At 40.0% G+C, this 15605-nt stretch overlaps 1 long non-coding RNA gene across 1 annotated transcript in view; it reads right to left on the bottom strand.

Moving 5' to 3' along the window:
- LOC134344941 (uncharacterized) overlaps positions 1-15605 on the bottom strand; it is a 115057-nt gene that overhangs the window by 14310 nt on the left and 85142 nt on the right. The gene's annotated exons all lie outside the window — the stretch shown is intronic.

The raw sequence follows: 15605 nt of genomic DNA, 5'->3' as shown, positions 1-15605 counted from the left end.
GATGTAAAAGATGAAAATAGTTTTTACACTTCAGATGAATTGGTAAAGATAAACTAATGTTTGGAACTCACATCAGAGGAGTATTCTGTGTATTATGTAAGCCATTATGCTTAAATTTTCTGAGCTTTTCCATAGCTTGTGTCACTTTACATTAGTTAGACTTTACTGGTCTATTTTTTTCAGCATATGTTGAAAATGCACACACTGTATAAACACATGCAGAATTAACTCATCAATTGTTTTCAAGCCCCTCTGCCTTTCTACACTCATTCAGAATGTCACGCATGGATTTGTAGTGGCTGTGGTAGATAGGATTCATACAAGCATGCTAAATGTGTCTCGAAGTTAGCCATTGTTGGAAGATCAGCACATGCAATCCAATGACAATACTTAATTCACGAATAAGCAGCTAGGAAGCACAGGACATTACACATGATAACATATCCCACCGCACACTTAAAACCAGCACAGACATTATAAAATAATAATATGTTTAAAATGATCCAAAATATTTTATATATTTTCGAAGTTTTCTTTTTTGCAATATACCACTTTCAATATGTCATTTAATATGGGAAAAGTAAATTTTTAACATTATGTTAAATTTTCTCTATTTTTTTCACTTACACTAAATGTAATTAACTCAGGCTGCTTTGATTTTCTTGATATGAATACTGCTTTAGTTAATCTAAAAATAGTGTGATTTATGCATGGCATTATACTTAAAAGATAAAAATGGAAAGATACTAGAGTGTATTATTTTTCCCTTGGACGAGCATGGGGCGGTGGGGGCGGGGGGTGGTTGTTAAGTATCCACATGAGTATTAGCTATGGTGGATCAGAGGCACACCAGATTTTCCATCTTTTAATGTTTGCTGGTTATTCTTGACATCAGCAAATTTCAAAAGTGATTGGATGTAATAAGTACAGAATTTGAGCATCAGATAGTCAGATTAACTGGAGAACATTCTCAAAGAGTTAAAACAATTATGATGGGCTGAATGCCTTCACCTATGCAGTACGAATCTATGGCACTCTATGCTTGAGGAGCTCAGCAGATCAAGCAACATGTATTGTAGCAAAGGATGGTGATGCTTCAGTCCTGGTGAGTCTCAACCCAAAGCCGTTGACCATCCCTGTGCTGCTTGACATGCTGAGTGAGCTCCTCCAGAAATTGTTTCTGCTCCAGAATTCAGCAATCCATGGTCTCTTGTATCTCTGATGACACTATCATTTGGGCTCCTGTGAACTTTGCGTTCTCTGTCATTTCAAGTACCATACTATACCATTGGCTTTCTCCAATTCCAAATGCAGACGAAGCTCAGCTGGTCAGAAAGTGGAAGTAGGGAAGGCTTGATACGGCCTCCTCTATATTGGTGAAACCTGATGTAGGTTGGGGATTGCTTTGTCAAGCACCTTCATTCTATCCACCACAGCAGGCATTGTTTTCCTCATGGCTTGCCATTTTAATTCTACTTTCCTTTCCCATTTCAATAAGTCAGTCCATGGCCTCCTTTACTGACAGTATCAGGTTAGAGGAGCAACAACTCACATTTCATCAGGGTAGCTTTCAAACTGATGGCATTAACGTTGATTTCCCTAACTTCCAGTGATTTGTCATCCCTCACCCCTCTCTCTTCTCCATTCCTCATTCTGGTTCCCCTCTTACCCCTCTTGTTCTCCTCACCTGCCTACCACCTCTCTCTGGTGCCTCTCCTCCTTCCTTTTATCCCATGGGCCACTGTCCTCCCCTATCAGATTCCTCCTTCTTTTAATCTTTTTAACCAATCATGTCCCTTTTTCTCACAGCATCTCCCCTTGCCCACCCATCCACCTTCCCCCTCACATAGTCTCACCTCTCAGCTTGTACTCCTTCCCATCCCCTCCATCTTCTAATTTTGTCTCTCCCCCTTCCTTTCCAGCACTGAAAGAGAGTCTCAGCCTAAAATGTCAACTGTTTCTTCCCCTCCATAAATGTACCCTGATCTGCTGAGTTCCTCCAGCATATTGTGTTTTGCTCTGGATTACTAGCAGAATCTTTTGTGCTAATGGCTTTCTCTCATTCATAGTGCCCTGGTTCTGGCAATCAGTCATTCTTAACCATCTCAGTACTTTGACAGGTCTTATCCTATCTAATCTGTTGCAAGCTATCATTTTTAAACTTGAGTTTCTTATTAGCTAATCTTTGCTTTTTGATCAAGCTTTCCTACCCACTTCTCCATGACTCCTTTTGATTTTGTGTACACTGTTGTATGTCTTTTATCTTTTTCTTTTGCTATTGAAAGAGACATCTCAGAGGAGTGAGGACAGTGAAAATATGGCTGCCAGCCAAATCTTAGATTATCAGCGGAGCATGCTCTGAGAGCATTATCCTGCTTGATATTGTGAACAGCTTTTCCCATGAAATATCACACTCCCATTTTTTGTTTGGTTGATCAGCTACAAAATTAATGAAGGAGAAAAGTTATGTTTAAGACTTTTACTGACATTGATTTTCTGTTTTATGGTTTGCAGCCAGCTTTATGAGTTGCACTTCTCTGCTCCTTTACACTTGCATTCACAGTTACTGCAATGTTTCCTCATTTCCTCTCCTGAAACATATTAATTGTTCGCTGGATGACTGTTCCTCCAGCAATGGGCACATCTGATGTAGGTGGAAATTAGGAATAAAAAGGGGTTGATCTTTTTGATGGGTTTACACTGTTTGTCTCCCAATAATCAGTGGGAGTTAGTAGAACAGATATGCAGGTCGTTCACAGAAGGATGTAAAGTCAACAGGGTTGTAGCAGTAGGAGATTTTAACATACCCAGTATTGATGGAGATTGCCTAAATGAGCAAAGGGGAGGAATTTGCAAAACGTATTCAAGAGGGCACTAAGTAACTTAAGCATAATTGATTATCATAAAATAGAAAGCACAAATAAACTACACAAATTGCTACATCACAAGTCAAATATTTCTACAAGGCACAAAGATTTCTGGGCTCTCAATTCTTAGACACCACCTGACTGTTGCTGTTGTTGGTGTACCTCTGAATTTTGACTCACTCGTGAAACCTCCCCTGGGTCCTAGCCACCAATTGCGATCTCCAGCCCTTGGTCAAAGTCCAGTGAAGCCCGGAAAGGGAGCCCAATATATTCACAAGCTTCACATTGCCTCTCTGGGCAGAGACCCAGAAACAAACAAACTCTCTGATCTTTTATAGAACAACAACCTGATCTTTTATAGAACAACAACCTGCTTTTATTTCAAACACATCCTGTGTCCTTTAACACAATGTTCAGCAGACCCTCTTAAATCAATTAGAGATTGTAATGGTCACTCTTTGCATTCCTTGTACTAACAAAAGGACATTAATACTTATATATAAGCAATAAGACTGAATACAAAAAGAATCTATCAAGCCAAATATCAAACCACTTGAGAGACTTACACATTTTAATGGTGCCTGACGCTAATAAAAAAACTAGCTATTACAACAAACATTACCCACTAACAGTCTCCACATGCTACAAGTTCAGAAAAGGCTAACTCATCATTTTGGCTTTCTAGACATTCATCTGACATTTTATAATGTCTAATATGACACGGTCATGAAAAAAAGGTCTTTGTATTCATATCCCAAAATGCAGTAAGATGGATTTTGATCATGTAAGTAGATAGGACTTGGGAGAGATAGACTGAGAGAAGATGTTAGATGGAAAACATCTGATGAGTTTAAAATGAGATAATAAGAATTCTGAGTCGTTAAGGATCCTCACCATCTGCGACATGCCTTTTTCTTGTTAACTACTATCAGGGACATGGTACAGGGAGCCTGAAGATTCACACTTCAGGAACATTAGGAACAGCTTTGTCCCCTCTGCCATCAGATTTCTGAACAGTGTATGACTATGAACCCTGCCTCACTATTGCCCTAGTTATTTACTTTAGTAACTCATAGTAATTTTTGCCTTGCACTATACCAGAGCAGCAGAACAACAAATTTAGTGACCGAGTTTGTCAACGATAATGAACCTGATTATGATCTGATTCTGAAAGGAAATAGAAGGTTTGATCAGGGAAAAGAACAGTGTGTATTTCAGGTATAGGAATGTGGTATCAAACAAGTTACCTGAGGTTTCTGGAGGACATTACAAAACATGAGAAGGGTATAAAGGGGCAATGATGTGACCTTGGCAAGTGGGCTGAAGGATAACCTTCTGTAAGTACAGTATATTAGACTATCATGGAGCCAATAGATATGAGCAAGATGCTAAATGAATATTTCTCATCAATATTCATCAGGAAGGAGGTGTGGACACTGGGGAGTTAAGAGTTAAGTAATACTCTGGAACACATCAGGGTGGACAAACTTCCAGGACCCAATGGAATCTATCCTAGGATGCGAAAGGAAGAAAGGGAAGAAATTGCTCAGGCTCTGATGGAGTTGGTTGCACCTTTGTTAGCCATGGTTGAGGTACCAGAAGACTGGAGGATAGCTAATGTTATCCCTTTGCTCAAAATGGGCAAGAAAGATAAGCATGAAAAGGCTCATGAGGCTTACATTGGTGATAAGGAATGACTTTGGGGAGAGGATTAATGCTCATTTGGAAAGGAAAAGACTGATTTGAAGGAGTCAGCATTGTTTCGTTTAAGGAAGATTATGTCTCAAAAATTGGATTGAATTTTTTGAAGAGTTAACTAAGAAAATTGATGACTGGCAGAGCAGTAGACATGGTTTCTATGCACTTCACTGAGGATTTTGACAAGGTCACACATGGAAGGATAGTCCAGCAGGTTAAGGTACAAGGAAGAGGAGGCATTTTAGGAAATGGTATCCAAAACTGTCTTGATGATAGAAGCCAGAAGGTAATGGTTGAGAAGTGCTTCTCCTGACTAGAAGTCCATAACAAGCGGTGCACTGCAGGAAATGTTGCTGTTGCCTTTGTTATTTCTAATAGAGAGAAAACTATAGAGTATAACCACATAAGTTTAAGATTAGAGATCTAAAGTATACATTTGTCACAGAGGATGGTGAACATCTGGAAAAAGCTGCCAAAGGAGGTAGAGGAAAAGCTGCAGTTTGTTCTGTATTTGGAGCCAGTGGAAACATTCCTGAGGATGGATTATATCGTTTAAGCAGAGAACAAAGAAACAAGGCCATTGCTGGAAACTTATTGTACCATACGGAGTGGTCCCTTCAAGATTTAATATGAACACTTTGATGTGGCATTTTAATCTGATGCTATTGAAGATTGTTGAGAAGTACAAATTTAGCTTCAGGGACTAAAGGAAGTGGTTGGTGACTATCCAGTCAGAACAAAGAATGGGAAAATGCTGCCATTTCTGATGCTTTTCTTAGTTTGACTATTGTATGACCATTCAGTGTGCAGAAAAGCAGACGTGAGCATTCAGGCTAATGTTTTAACGCAGTGAACTTATGTTAAAAACATGAAAATCTGAAAACAATCAAGTGGCAACTATGGAAATGAAAGCACATTTAATACTTCCGGTTGAAAACCTTTCATTGGAGCTGTCTAGAGGTGGCATAATAGAAGCTAGTCGAGTCCTGCTTCATAGCTCCCGTCACCCTGGTTCATTCCTGAATTTGGATTCTGCGGGCACATGTTTTCCTGGATTTCTCTCGGGTGCTTTGGTTTCTTGCCACATAAAAAAAACATATGATGTTTTGAGACATTGTAAAGGTTGCCTACTTCGATGTACTCTTGTCAGTTTTGGATAATAATAATAAAAAGATTTGAAAAGACAAACATATGATGTTGATGGATTAATTGTCTACTGTAAATTACTGCAAATTATTCCTGGTATGTATATGAAATGGGACTGTGGGGCAAAAAGTTTAATGGGAAAATTGATGGGATTGCTCTTCGTGACAGCATAGACTCATGTGTTTTGAGTCCCTACTGTCCACAGATTCACTATGCTGAAGGGCCTGTGCCTGTGCTGTACTGCTCTATGACCGTCTCTAAATGACTTCCTTCTATAATCGGAAGATGGAATATTGAATACGGAAATATGGAACGTGCTACGGAATTGTCTGGAACTGTGAGATAAAGAACAACTCAGGCTAAGAAAGTTCGTACCTTCTTCCCATGCGTGCACAGGTTTCCATCAGGTGCTGCGGTTTTTTCCCCTTGTCCAAAGCCATACTGGCTAGTGGGTTAATTGGATATTGTAAATTGCCCTGTGATTAGGCTCGGGTTAAATCAGTGTGTTGCCGAGCAACATGGTTCAGAGGGACAGAAGGGCCTGGTCCGCACTGTGTCTCTAAACAAATAAATAAACGCAGGCTGCTCACTCCATGAAAGCATGCATGGTAACTAAAGTGCAGGCAGCAACACGCCTGCATAAATGCAGTTTGAACTTAAAGATAGTCCTTTTAATGTAGAATGCGTGCAAAGAGAAATGGAACGCCAAACCTTGTTGGGAGGAGATAGGGAGCAGTTTGGACAAAGGCTGCATAGTAAGGAATGCAACATAGAAACAATGGATGTGTTCAAGTGTAATGGTAATGAGTGGAAATGTGATATCTCTTGAAGTGAGTTTGCAATGAGAGGGTTCAAAGATATAAAATGCACACCCGGATTCATAAAGCTGGATGTGTATTAGAGGCTAATATGAATTTTAGAGGCTAAGGGCTGTGCACATTGCTCACATTACCATTGATACACAATTCAAGCAGGTATTGTATCATGTTGCTAGGGAAGTACACAAACAAGGCATCCGTTAGTCTCGTGAGACCATGGATTTGCACCTTGGAAGGTTTCCAGGGCACAGGCCTGGACAAGGTTGACTGGAAGACCAGCAGTTGCCCATGCTGCAAGTCTCCCCTTTCCACGCCACTGATGTTGTCCAAGGGAAGGGCACTAGGACTGATACAGCCTGGCACCGGTGTCGTCGCAGAGCAATGCGTGGTTAAGTGCCTTGCTCAAGGACACAACACGCTGGCTCAGCTGAGGCCTGAACTAGCGACCTTCAGATCACTAGGCCGACACCCTAACCACTGGGCCACGTGCCAACACAAACAAATGGTATTGATTACAGTTGCGCCAGGAGACACAAACATTGTTGAGAAATTTATATGAAAATAAAGTAACATGCTGGTCGGAGAACTGGATAGGGTGTGTGTCACCAGGTTCGGATATGGCCCAAGTGCCGAGTGAGAGACACTGAAGCAGTAGATAATGCAAACGGTGTTAAAGGGAAAAGAAAACAATAAACACTTGGCCGAACAGGGTCGTTAACTAAAACTCTCAAATGGAAAATGAAGCCTACACTGTGGCTGAACAGAACAACTAAGAATAAAACGAATACTGCTAGTCTTCAGGGTCTGTTAACTCGACAGTCCAATTTCTCAGGCAAAGCAGAATGCAGGCAGCAAAGCGTTCCTGTGTCCAAGACTCGACAAGAACTATGACGACAAGTATGGGGTTAAATACTATCACAATTAAATAATAATTAGCTGACACGTGCATAGTCACAAGCGCAATTGCCGTATCTACTGTGCTGCTGAATCCGTGGTTGTGACAGTGTGAAGCCCCACAGGAAAATACATTCTGAGTCCAGGTCCTGTGGGAAACTATCCATATTGAGTAGCTACAATCAAAGGCATTATTTCCATGGTAACTTGTTTATTGCAGAGTAGAGATAGTAATCACAAAGTTCAATGGCAGGCATTTCAGAGGAAAAGTCTCTTGTCTGTTTGAAAGAGCTAGTTTGCAGGAGTGTGAGGACTACGAATGACCTCAAAGAAAGAGAGAAAGGTTCAACTCATGGTGCTGAACTGAGGCAATATTGATTGCCTCTGGCTGAGTTGATCCAAATAGAGAAGTTGAAATGGTTTGAGTTCTGGGGTGGAGTTCAGTGTCTGCAATCCCTTTTCTGCTTAATTGCTGAGCGCACAGAATCAAGTGCAGATTGAGTTTGCTGCATCGGGACTATATTTACCATGTGAAGGCATATGAGAGCTATAAATCCCCAAAGATCCTGTAAGGCAGGGGTTCCCAGCTTGGTGTCCGTGGACCCCTTGTTTACGGGTAATGACCCATGGCATAGAAAAGGTTAGGAACTCCTGATTTAAGAAACATTATAACTAATATAAACTTATTAATGTTGACCCAATACAATGTAGACAGATGGTGATTCAGAATATGTAGTGCAGTGCATTCAAAGTTAAAAAGGCAATCATGTAGAGACAATGACTGTCAGATGAGAGATCAGACGTATATGAAGACTTCCTGGAACAATGACACTCTGTAATTATCAGCGCCTGGAGTGGATACTCCAAGAATATCAAGTGTAATTGCATCATAGAATTCAGTAAATGAAGAGACCAGGAGATTGAGAAAATTAATGTGTTATTGAACTACAGCTGCATGTTAATGTAAATGGTAGTGGTTAGTGCAATACTCTACCAGCTGTACAATCAGGGTTCAATCCCTCCGCACTTTCACACTTTCATTACGACCACGTTGATTTCCTCCAGGTTCTCTGGTTTCCTCTAACATTCTAGAGATGTACGGGTTAGGATTAGTACATTGTACATTAGCACATTAGTACATGTATGGGTTAGGATTAATACATTAGTACATGTATGGGCTAGGATTAGTAAATTGTGGGCATGCTACATTGGTGGCGGGAGCACGGCTGCCCCTAGCACATCCCAAGTGTGTTGGTTGTTGACACAAATGATGCTTTTCACGGTATGTTTCAATGTTTCAATGTACATTTGTTAAAATAAGCTAATCTTTAAAAATCTTCAACCAATTGTATAAATTGAAGCATGTAGAGTATTGATGGCTTGTATAGATTTGCTTCTTTTTATCAAGGACAAGCAATCTGGCAAATCTTGATGCATTGTTGTAGCAGAACCGGTTTGGTTGAGTGTCACTGTCTTCAATAAGAGATGTTCTGTTTAGAACTGCTTATGTATATTTGCTTGTGCAAGCTGCAACACAAAGAAATTTACAGCCACTACACGGAAGTGATGAAGTACACTCTAAGAATGTAAGTCCTTCATTTTCCTTCTTTGATATGGAATTCATTTCATTTCCAGGTATCCGATTTCTTTGATGATAAAAACACAGGAACAAAATAACAGTTAATAAGTTTTGACTACAGAATTGGATCAACCTAAGTGAAAGAAGGCTTATCAAATTTTGCAGAAAAACAGACCTCAAGTTAAATGTAATTTTCAGTGAAGGTAAAAAAATCTCTGCTAAACAGACATGGGAACTCATTGACTGTTCATAATATGGTCTGCACTTCTGAGTTTGGCTATTGTCTTTTACAGTCCTCAGAAGTGCTAAATGGTTTTAGCAGCAGGGACAATTACGGTGCCTTGTACTACTACCCCTGTCCAGTTTAACTAAGTGTAAATTAAATATCAAAATTAGTACTTTTTTTTTCTAAAAGTTGGAACCTTGGTATTATCATCCCCTAAAGACCACATCTGAATCAAGCTATTTATTGACCTTAAAATGTAAGACACTTCCGATAGGTAGCAATTATTCTCATCATTTCTTTTCAATAATATTCAATAAAGAAAGTCTTGATCTTTCCTCAATGTGCAATACCTTACAGCCAGCCAAGCTAAGCTTTTAAGCACATTCATGTAGCTACAAAGACTCACGTGGGACCAATGTCCAGCAGTAACCATTTGTTTCTTTTCTATTACATTCCTGAAAAAAACTATTTTTATCTCTAAGTGTTGAAATGAATCTAAAGCAGCAAATGTTGAACAGTAGGAAGGTAAATAAGGAAATAAAATCATCAAATGCAAATCCTAAATCAATGCCAAATCTTCATCAAGCACAGCACAAGGTAGTGATGTACAGAACATCAATGCTCTTTGCTGGGAAATGGATTCACTTTCTAAGCAGCATCTTGCTTCTATTAATTGATAGTCACAAGCCAAAAGCACCTTCTTTCTTATTGATCTGTTCAGCCATTCAATATACTTATTGTTGTTTGATATAAGAAAGTAGGTTCACAATATTGATACTGCCCTTGAGCAGTGTCCTGGCTCCAAATATGTGTTAGGTCTAATATTTTTGTGAAACAAACTAAGGAATGAAGGGTTGAGCATGTGGACTTTGGGCCTTAGTGTTGGTAATATCAAGTTCAGGCAATTGATGGAGGATTAGAGCTAAGATCAGTTGAAGTGCTCTGAGGTAGTCAGGGAGTCAGAAGTTTATACGGTGTTGATTAGAACACCAGGGGTTGAAACAAGTCAATGGAGAGGATAAAACTATGGGAGTAAGGAGTGAGCAGCTAACAAAGATTGCTCCACAGAAGAACACCCACTCAGCTTCATTGTTTTTATGAGGGTGTGAGGATCCAAAAAGGATTCAAGGTAAGAGGTCAGTCATTTCAAACCAAGGTATGAAGATATTTCTTTTTGCAGAGGACAGTGAATCACTGGAATTCTTTTCCCAGAGAGTTGAGGAGGCTAGGAGATTAGAAGTATTTAAATTGGACGTAGATACATTTTAGAAAGATCAGGGACTGTGCACCATGAGCATCCAGCAAAGAGGAAGAGTTGATGCCTAAGGTAAATCCATTATTGTCATATTGAATGTAAGGGCAGGCTTCAGGGTCAGATGCTCCACTCCTGCACTTATTTCCTTGTGCCCTTGTAGTAAATGTTCTAAATGGAGCAATATAAGAATGTGATATTATTTGATAGAAGACAGTTGCATCAGATATGAAACGATACTCGCAAATGCAAGGGTCCAGTTGACTTCCCAAAGCCCTGTGATTTGATTTGAAAATTAATATTTACTCTCATAAAAATTTGATTGCGGAATGCCTATCCCTGAAACCGACAGTGCTGTATATCTGAATTTCCAGGCACTCAAATCCAGATAAGCATTTTGCAGTCATCCTTCGAAACACTGAGTTCATTATTTTCAAGTAATAATAACTGCTACCCATTTTTTTTGGATAGTAGCTATTCATAAAGCTTCACTGTCAGCAATGATTGTAATGATTGACATTCACATCTCCAGTGAAACCATCTTTTTCTTACTTTTCTTTGTTAATGGCAGATTTAAGGCAATTGGCAAAAAAATCCAAGGGAGAAATAAGTTTATCTATACTCAGCAAGTTGTTACAATCTACAATACTCTGTTTGAAAGGAAGCAGATTTAATGGTAACTTTTGAAAGAGAACTGGGTATATGCAAGTACTTAATAAAGAGAAATTCACAGCAATAGGGGAGAAAGCAGAAACAGTCTAATTGAATAGATTCTTCAGATACCACCAAAGAATCACTGGACCACCTGCATTGTGATGTGTTACAATTGTATGAGTAGAAACATATTGATGTAGTAATAATATTCTGACCTACAAATGCCATTGCAGACTGCAGAAGGGATCAATGCTCATGCTTGAATAATTTGATCCAAAGCATAAGAAATTGAAAATCATAGTATCCTATCCTCATTATATGCATCTTCAGAAAATGCGGATTCACAGTTATGCAAGGAACCTATTTCTACCAACCTTTCCTTATATGCATCCAAAACTCACAGTTATGCAAGCAGCACTGCTTTCCCGCCAATACAAGTCACATGTGCACGCCTCACAGTCTCACTCCCGCCAGTCCCGCATTGGTTTTGGCAACGTGTGGATGTGCGATCTTGTGCTCTTAAACTTTTGTTGTTTTTACCTACGGTGCCGTGATTTTGTGCTTGAAATATTTAACTATGCCTAAGCGTCCGATGTCAAGTCCTGGGCCATCAGCCAAGTGGCAGAGAACCGCTTTAACACCTGAAAAAAAGTTGGAAATTATAATCAGGGCCGCATCGTGTGAAGGTAACACAGCTCTGGGATGCTACTTCGGCCTGGGTGAGTCCACGATCAGAAACATAAAGAAAAATGCTGAGAAAATAAAAAGTGCAGTGATTGATTCATCACAAGTGTCTTCAAAGATTGCTACCAAAGTGCGTAACCCGATTATGACAAAAATGGAGAAAATGTTGAGTTTGTACATTGAGCATGAAACAAAGGAAAAAACAACACTTAGTTCCGATCATCTTCATGTGAAAGCTTTGGAAATTCATGGACGCCTTTGTTCAGAGGCTAGTGAGGAAGTGTCAAGTGATATTGTTAGCTTTAACGCAAGTAGGGGATGGTTTTCTAAGTTTTTTAATCATCACGGGCTTCACAACTTAGCTGTGCGTGGTGAACAAGCCAGTGCTGACCACGAAGCTGCTGAACGCTACCCTGTGCAGTTGCGGGCTATGATAACTGAGTTAGGCATCACACCAAAGCAGGTGTTTAATGCAGACGAGACCGGGCTTTTTTGGAAGCGTATGCCGAAACTCAGTTACATAAGTAAGGATGAAAAAACTGCGTCAGGTTTCAAGGCAGCAAAGGATAGATTGACTTTGCTTATGTGTTCCAATGCCGAAGGAGACTGTAAGATGAAGCCTGCCTTAGTTTTCCATTCACTAAACCCCTGTGCTCTTAAGGGTTTGAGTAAGAATATACTTCCTGTCCACTGGGCAGCTAACAAGAAAGCATGGGTCACTGGTCAAATCTTTGAAGATTGGTTTGCTAATCCTTTTGCCGTTGAGGCTGAATGCTACTGCTGGGAACAGAATCTTGCCTTTAAAGTGCTTTTGTTGCTTGACAATGCACCAGCCCATCCTAAACATTTGGACAGCATTCATCCTAACACAACACTGCTGATTCAACCACTCGACCAAGGTGTGATATCCACATTCAAGGCGTATTTTTTACAGTAAACTATCTCTCAGATGCTGCAAGCAACAGACGATTTTGAAAATCCCGGGAGTTTACCAACGGTGAGGGAATGGTGGACGTCCTTCAACATCAGACATGCCATCAACAACATTGATGAATCCTGGAAAGAGCTCAGGTCTTCCACTCTGAATGGAGCGTGGAAATCAATTTGGGCGGAGTGTGCACACACTCTCAAGGGGTTTCCTGCCTTCACTGCAGCTGTCCAGGATTGTGTGGCCCTGGGCCGTAAAATTGGTGGGGAAGGATTCTCAGATTTCAAGACTGCTGATGTGGTAGAACTCCTGGATTCTCATGATGAAGAATTAAGTGTGGATGACCTTCTGTGTTTAACTCAGACTGAAGGTGATAAAGATGAAGAAGAAAGTGTGAAGTTGCAGGCGAAGGACTTTATGGTGAAGCAACTGGCAGAATTTTTAAGGCTGCAGAACACTTGGCACAAATGGCAATGGACATCAACCCAAGTTTAGAACGGAGTCAGCATTTCAGTCAATCCCTGCAGTCAAGCCTTCTTCCCTACAAGCATATTTATGCTGGAAAACAAAATGCTACCAAGCAAACAACCCTTACCACTTTCTTCAGACTGGTGTTATCTCCTGCTGCCGGCAGTACTGAGAGTTCTGTGAGTCTTCCTTCAACCCCTTGCTGTCCTTGATGATCCTGACGAGACACAACCATCCACCTCATCTATATAAAGCTGTCCGCACCACAACAACCACTCATCTCCAAGAGCAAACACACCTGCCACTGTTGGTGAGTACTATACACCCTAGTATGTTAACTTTCTATGATTTATTACGTTGAATTTTACCTTAAATTGATTAAATATAATACAAATGTTGCCTTGTGGTACTGCTTTTGTGTTGTATTGGTATGAAAATGTGAATAAATTACAGATAAAACATATTTAGGAAGCCCTCCAGAACGCATCCCTATTTTCCCTATTTAAATAATTATTCACATTATGCCTTTTCACATTACGTGTTGATTGCGAGGAATGTATCCCGCACATATAACGAGGATAGGGTATATATATAAACACATAGAACATAAGGAATAGGAGCAAGAGTTGACTATTCAGCTCCACGAGCCTGCTCTGACATTCAACAAGTTTATTTGTGAATGTCTTCCTCGACATCTCGTTTGTGCCTTATTTCTGATTCCTCCAATACCCATACTTTTATTGATCCATTTTGAACTCAGTCAATGACTGAGACTACAGTCTTCTAGACAGTGAATCACCTGCTAAGCAACAAAACTTCACTTCACTTCTTCGTGGCTACCCTTTATTTTCAGACTCTAAGTATGTGTGTCTTTAAGAATAGACTGAACTATGTAGCAGGACTTCGTTGAATTGTTCCAGATATTACTGTTCGGTTGAGATGCTCAGTTTTTGTCTACCGCTGTTTATTTGCTTACACAAACAACAAGATAAATGATCCTACACAGAAACATGAGGACAGGAGCAAACTTTTGACCACTTTGGGTCTATTCTGTCAGATATTTGTAATCCTGCCATCTAACTCCTTGGCATCCATCACACCTTTAATATCTTACAAACACCCATCAAGCTCAGATTTGAAGTTACCAATTGACCAACTTTAGCTCTTATTTGTGGAACAGACTTTCTACCACCTTCTGCACGTAGAAATGTTCCGAATTCACTTCTAAAAATCCCGGCAATAATTTTTAGATATTGGACCCTGCTCCTAGACCCTAATCACTTAAAATAGTTTCTCTTCATCTATCTAATTCTCTTAATATCATGAAAATTTCAATCAAATCACCATCAACTTACTTATTACCACATTGAGAAGGATATTCAGCCTGTCAGATTCATGCCAGCTCCAAACAGAGCATTGTCATCAGGCCCACTCTCTTTTCGCTTTCCAGACCTGTAAATTATTCTCTCACATACCCATCAACCTATTTTTCATGTGTTAGTGATTAACCTACAATAGGGGTAATTAACAGCAGTTAATTAACTAACCAGAATGTGATTCTTTTTAAATGCAGTCTTTGGAGATGTGAAATAAAACCAGAGAATGCTGGAAGCATACTGCAGGTCAGGCAGCCTCTGTCGAAGGGGAACAGAATTATTAGAACATTGAAAAATACAGTACAGGAACAGGCCCTTCAGTTGACAATAGTTCGCTGAAATCATTGTAATTTTTTATTATTACAAATTTGTTAATTATATTATTGTTGTCACTTGTACCAAGGTACGGTGAAAGATCTTTGCTTTGCATGCCCTCCATACAAATCATTTAATCACGTCGGTGCAATGAGGTAGCACAAGGAAAAAGCAACGAACAGAATAACGTTTTACAGTTACAGAGAAACTGCAATGCAGGGAGACAATGTGCAAGATCTTAACAAGGTAAGCTGTGAGGTCAAGGTTCCATTTATCATACTAAAGACATGTCAGATAGTCTTATAACAGTGGGATAGAAGCTATCCTTGAGCCCAATGGTACAAGATATCAGGCTTTCGCATCTTCTGCACAATGGGAGGAGTAGAAGAGAGATTGTGTGGAGTGAGTTGGGTCTTCAATTACACTTGATGTTTTACCAAGGCAGCAAAAAGGGCAGGCAGAATCTATGGAGGGGAGGCTGGTTTCCATGATATGCTGAGTGTCCTCAACTCTTTGTAGTTTCTTGCGGTATCAGGCAGAGAACTTGCCATACTAAGGTGTGATGCATGTGGATAGGATGCTTTCTATGGCGCATACTTAACAATTGGTGAAGGTTGGAGGGGGACATGCCAAATTTCTTCAACCTCCTAAGGAACTAGACACGCTGGCGGAATGTCTTGGTCATGGCATCGACATCATT

This window comes from Mobula hypostoma, chromosome 4, assembly GCF_963921235.1.
Source record: "Mobula hypostoma chromosome 4, sMobHyp1.1, whole genome shotgun sequence".
NCBI lineage: Eukaryota > Metazoa > Chordata > Chondrichthyes > Myliobatiformes > Myliobatidae > Mobula > Mobula hypostoma.
Note: the sequence above shows the minus strand (reverse complement) of the source record. Positions and strands in the feature narration are given on the sequence as shown.